Source organism: Pleuronectes platessa, chromosome 24 (assembly GCF_947347685.1).
Source record: "Pleuronectes platessa chromosome 24, fPlePla1.1, whole genome shotgun sequence".
Classification (NCBI taxonomy): domain Eukaryota; kingdom Metazoa; phylum Chordata; class Actinopteri; order Pleuronectiformes; family Pleuronectidae; genus Pleuronectes; species Pleuronectes platessa.
Window position 1 is genome coordinate 1,045,922 of NC_070649.1, and position 5,970 is coordinate 1,051,891.

Consider the following 5,970-nt stretch of genomic DNA (forward strand, 5'->3'; position numbering starts at 1 on the left):
TTGCGCTTTTTATTTTTAAGAAAAAACAACAAGGAAACAACAACAGAGGATAAAAGAAGGAGGACGCCAGCAGGAATAACCTCCCTTCTTTTTCACATCCCTCACACCCTCTGTGGTTTTATTCCTGGACCGCCCGATCCCCAGTCGTCCCGCTTCGCCCCCGCTGCCGCTGAGAGAGCGTCCAGAGCCACAGGAAGTGGACGAGCCTGATTGGGAGAGCGTTTTGTTTTTGCCTCCAGCTGACGGCAGCGATAAGCGAGCGATGATGTCATAACACCGACAGCTGACCTTTGTTTTTATTATTAGAGTGAAAACTGGTCGGTCAGTAGTATCACAGACAAAGAACTACAGACTCACTTCTGGTTTTTGTTCTAACAACAATAAACCAAGAACGTGATCCAGACGGAGAGAGCCAGTGCAGTCGCCCTCTGCTGGTCAAGTGCACAGAATGCAGAGCAGGAGGCTACATCTTTATAAACAGTCTATAGACACAATCCTGCTTTTCTACATCTGAAGCACTGGTTCTACTGGTTTGGGATGTTCCAGAGGAAACCACCAGCTCTCTATCGGTTCGTGATGTTTGAAGACGAGCACTCTGTGATGTGTTCCAGTCTCCAGGCTGTTCTGTAGAAAACAGAAATACCCTTCACGGCTCCGTCCAATCCGAGCTCGCGGTCGGGAGTTGCAGCAGCGACACACTCGGCATGTCAAACAGAACCTCAGTGGATCCAGAGGGAAAACACAAACATGTAAACAGCCTTTCACAGAACAACGCCAGCAGCAGCAGCAGAAGAAGAAGATCTCCAGCACTGTGTTTACACGAGGAATATTCAAACCTCTCTCGCTCGTCCAACCTCTTCCCATCATCCCCCCCCGGCCCTGCCTCCCCCTGCCTCCCCCCGCCTCCCCCTGCCAAACCTCGCCTGCTCCTCCAACCCGAGCACAAAACCGCTCAGCAGCATTCCAGGAGGCTCCTCCAAGTCATGGCGGGGATAAATCATGAGGAATAATGAGGGCTTGTTTCCACGCAGGGTAACGCTGCGCTGCTCAGTCAACGCCAGCGCACAGACATGGAGACTGATGCTCTGTGATTGGGTGGATCTGTTTGCATAGTTCTGATGCAGCGCTGCCCAGACTGACTCCGTGATCCAGGCGGCGGGACGAGCCCAGAGAAGTTCACCCGTAAAGCAGCAGGATGGTGATGACACGCAGAGACACCACAGCTCGTTCTCACCGTCCAGCCAATCACAGCCGGACGGACGCGCTGTGAGCCAATCACACGAGACCACATCTCCGCCCCCTGCACCACCTCAAATAAACCGAGGGACGACCATGTCAGCTTCCAGTGGCGTTCTACCTCCTCAACAACTTTATCTCTCATTTTGATGTAAACAAATAAAAAAAGTACATTTTGTTTTTCATCTTTGCCAAAACACTCCGGTCTGTTTAGTTCCCTTCGGCTCTAATGAGCTTTGAGACACTATTTAATAATAATAAGTATTTTTACTCACAGACGTGACGCAGCTGTCTACAGTGAGAGACTCAAACCTTTCTGTTACCTCCCCGCCTCCCGAAGAGGAGGAAGTGCCGCTAACTATTGTTCACACTTTTATCTTTTCTACAAACAACCAGATAAAATGCTCTGAAACTTAGGTAAACATTCAAGCGATGAGATCAGTTTTGATTTGGACCTGTTCTAGATAAACAAGTCTGGTTTCTGCAGCTGAGAGATTTAAGTTCAAATACAGATTCTTCCTCATCTAAATTTAATACCCCCAAATTTTCCCAGCATGCCTTGAAAAGGCCCCGGAGAAGCCGCAGCCTGGAGTCAGGTGCGAGCAGAGGGACGTGGAACAGAGACGCCTCTGTCTCCAAACCACAGCTTGGGTGTCCGGCCAGATTCCAGTCGCAGCCACAACACCCCCGTCCCAACAAGCCTCCGCCGCAACACAGACACCCACAACAAGCTCAGCGAGGTCGCCAGAGTCTGTCTCCTGCACGCCGCGGGACGAGGACGCGTCCATCAACCAGCTCCAGCGTCCTCTGGGCTCCAATAACAACTCGTCCACACGGAGATGAAAGGACAACAGAAGACGAAGAGCAGCCAGAGACGATGAGCCTGCTCCTCATCAAAGCCACATCAAAGGACGTTTGTCTTCTGGACGTTGATGATGGAAGCGCACGTGGTCACGGGTTCTCACAGTGAAGCCGAACGAGGCCGAGGGAAGGAAACACCGACCACGAGATCTCAAGGGGACGTGGGGAACTTAGTGTCTTCCAAGGTGCGATAAGTGAAATGAACGTGATCTGTTTTTGTTCTGTGGACAGTGAGAGTTATATCCTTTGAAAAGGTCATTTCTCTTCACGTTGTTGCAGTTTCTCTGGTCACCAGCAGGTGTCAGTAAAACCACAAAATAAATTAGCGACTGGATCATTAATTAACTATCGAGGAATAAAACACGACGCCATCATCGAGTCTTTGTCACTTTTCTTCCTCCTTAGAGTGAAATGAAATGATGGAGTCTCACGTCACATTTTAAACAATTTACCTGCACGATGCCCTCGTTAAGATCAGATTGTTAAAATGCCATTAAACAACACAACTGTCTTTAGTGAGTGGATAAAGAAAAGGGAAGTTCCTGCAGCTTGGACCAATGAACCGTCTGTTTCCTTCACCTCCTCTGAGGTCGACATGGAGTCGGATGAGGAGTCGGATGAGGAATCGGATGAGGAGTCGGATGAGGAGTCGGATGAGGAGTCGGATGAGGAGTCGGATGAGGAGTCGGATGAGGAGTCGGACGAGGAGTCGGCTGAGGAGTCGGATGAGGAGTCGGATGAGGAGTCGGATGAGGAGTCGAGCCTGAATCCACACACAGACACGACTTCTCTACTTTTACAACCCTGTTTGTTTTCACTCAGGAGGCTTTCGATTGGACGGAGCCAACGTAAAGCCCACGAGGAAATAATAAAATCAGGATCTTTCTCTTTTCACTGATCCACCGTCCTCTCAGACACTCGTCCTCCTCGTCCTCCTCCTCTTCCTCCTCTTCCTCCTCTTCCAAAACATCTCCTGCCCAGCCAATGACTCATGATTCTTTCTCCCGATTATTTCACCACGAAATATCTCTGCCTGGTTTTTGAGGTTTTTGATTTCCCCTCAGATGTTTTGGGAACATGGAGCGTTTTGTTCTGGCGACGGCTTTAACGGATGTTTTTTTGGGGGGGAAAGTGGGAGAGGAAGTGAGAGTCGGGGCGAGGTGAGGAGAGGGGAGGAGAAGGGAGGAGAAGGGAGGAGAAGGGAGGAGAAGGGAGGAGAAGGGAGGGGATGGGAGACGTCTCGACTTTTCTCCCCTCGGTGCAGTCACAACTCAAACCACTAAGAATAGTCCTGCTGCTCTCTTCCCCTCCGCCCTTCTCCTCCCTTCCTTCCTTCCTTTTCATTTAGTCGCCCCGTTCCACTGCAGCCCGGGATCGAACGTGGTGCGTGCGACTGTGACGAGCTGGAGAAGTGGAACGTGAGACCCGAGGGTTTGAGATCCTCGGGATGAAGAGAGCGTTCTGATTGGACGCCGCTGAGCGGGAGCTGAAGCATCAAACAGTTAAAGGACATTAAAACGTTCAAATCCCAGGATGCTGAGATGAATGAAGAGTTGAAAGCACCAGGACTGAACCTGGAGTTTGCATCACCCCCAGACCTTAATGACGGGTTCGACCGAGCCAAACCGACCAGGGCTTCACGCCATAAACGCAAATATGATTCAGGAAAATGGTTCTGAAGTCATAAAACTGTGAGTTTGAGGGTTTGTCACATGATAAAAGAAAACTCTGGGTTTTAATGAGTCCTGTTCGATTCCAGAAGAAGCAGACGACACATTTCAGTGTTCAGCTCAAGTGAAAAGGAACAAACTCTCATTCACTAATAATACAAACAAGTAAAAGATGTCTTACCTTCACTTCACATTTTCTGTGGCAGGACAACCGGCACGCTGCAAGAAACAGACACAACGTCAGACACAACACAAACACACAAACACACAAACACAGCATGAGGTCAGTGCATGAGAGAGAATGAACATCCTGCAGGTAAAGAAAAGAGGAATGTCCCAACATGCTGTGGTGCTGCCCCCAGGTGGCCACACGGAGCAAACACTCGTGTATTTCTACTCGTTCACACTTGAACTCTGACTCACGTAGAAGAGTCAAAACTCAGAGAGAGGAATTACACCAGGGAATTATTAACATCATCACAGGAAACCCACAGAGAGAGATCTCTTTATATTAACTGACTAAAATGGATTCTTCTTTTATTTAAATAATTATAATTTCACATAGATATATAGAATAGAATACACAGCTTCTGGGCCTGGTGGTGGTTCTGCATGACTTTGTTCATGGTTTGGTTTTACTGGCCACAAGCTGCCCCAGCCTCGCAGCATCTCTTCCTGGGAACCATGAAGGATGCTCAGATGAACATGTGTCCAGATGTTTTGCTCCAGTTTAACAGCACAGACACGCTGTCAGTAGAGTTTCTGGGTTTTTAACTGGAGGACTTTAACATTTACATTTTAATGCTGCCGAATGAAAGGGAATCTAATTCTCCAGCGCTGCTCTCTCCTCTCTTTGTCTCCTACGTCTCTCTCCCCCTAAAACCCTGATTTCTCTCTCTTTATTCTGCCTCCCTCCATCCCTCACCCCTCTCTCCCCTCTTCTCCCTCTTATCTAGGCTAATGCAGCAGCAGCAGCAGCAGCAGCAGCAGCAGCGACCATGCTAATTTTAACAGCAAATCCTCCGCCAAAGCCCCACAGCCGCTCTGTCAGCTCAGGACGCTGCGTTTGTAGATCAGAAGGAAAGAGGGAGGGATGGAGAGAGAGAGAGAAAGAAAAGGAAAGAGAGGAACAGTGAGGCTCATGGCCAGGAGTCATCCACTGCTCAGTTCCACACGACTTTTTCTTGGAGCAACAATAAAACCTTTGCTTTGTCTAATATTTGACTCGGAAACGTGTGAGAGAGAGAATGAGGGGGGAGGCCGGGGCTTAAACTGGGGGGGGGGGGGGGGACTAAGGCTGAAACAGTCAATACACAATTTAACACACATTCAAACTCAACAAACACAAGGGACCGAGGATGTAGAATATGTATTTTAAAGGTTTTGGATTGTTCTGTTAAATCCCTCATCATCTTTATTTTATCTCCTGCTGCTCCTGAAAATATCCAGACACTATTTTTACAGACATTTTCCAGAATTTATGTCGGAAAAAAACCCTGATAAATAATTTTCAGACTTTAAACAACAGATTAAAGGATGAAATACTTATGATTCCTTCTTTCTTAGAGCGAGACGAGAAGACTTAGACTATGGAGCCAAACCAACAACTCTAAAGCTTTTCATAAAAAATTATTCTTGCAAAAAACTAAAAGTGAATTTCAACAAAAGTTCTAATATTTAAAAAGCTCTTGAATTGGTAAGCGAACCCTTGAGCAGCTGTGGAGCAGTTTCCTGCAGGTGAATCAACACACATTTCATTCCTGAATTCCTGCTGTAAATTTCCTTTTGTCAACCGTTGTTCTCGTTCATTCCTTCAGGAGGAAATATATTTATGAATGAACTTCCAGCTCTGGAATTTCCCCCGGCCTCCGTCTGGCCACAAATCACCGGTCTGATCTCCCCGTCGTCTCGGGTTCCACGTCCCAGACACTCACCTTTGCAGATGAGGCCCTCCTTGGTGATGGCTTGCTTGCATATATCACAGCTCTTGGCCTTCTTGAATGGCTTCAGCTTGAAGGTGTGTGTGTGGACGCCCTCCAGCTCGTCGGGCTGAGCGAGGAAGAGGAAGGAAGAGGGAGGAAGAGGGGGGAAGAGGGGAAGAGAGAGAGAGAGAGAGAGAGGGGTGAGTCAGTTGAGTTGACGGCCAATAGAAACACAGTCACAGATCAGGGATGATTTATTCGTCTGCGGCTGCACATGGAGA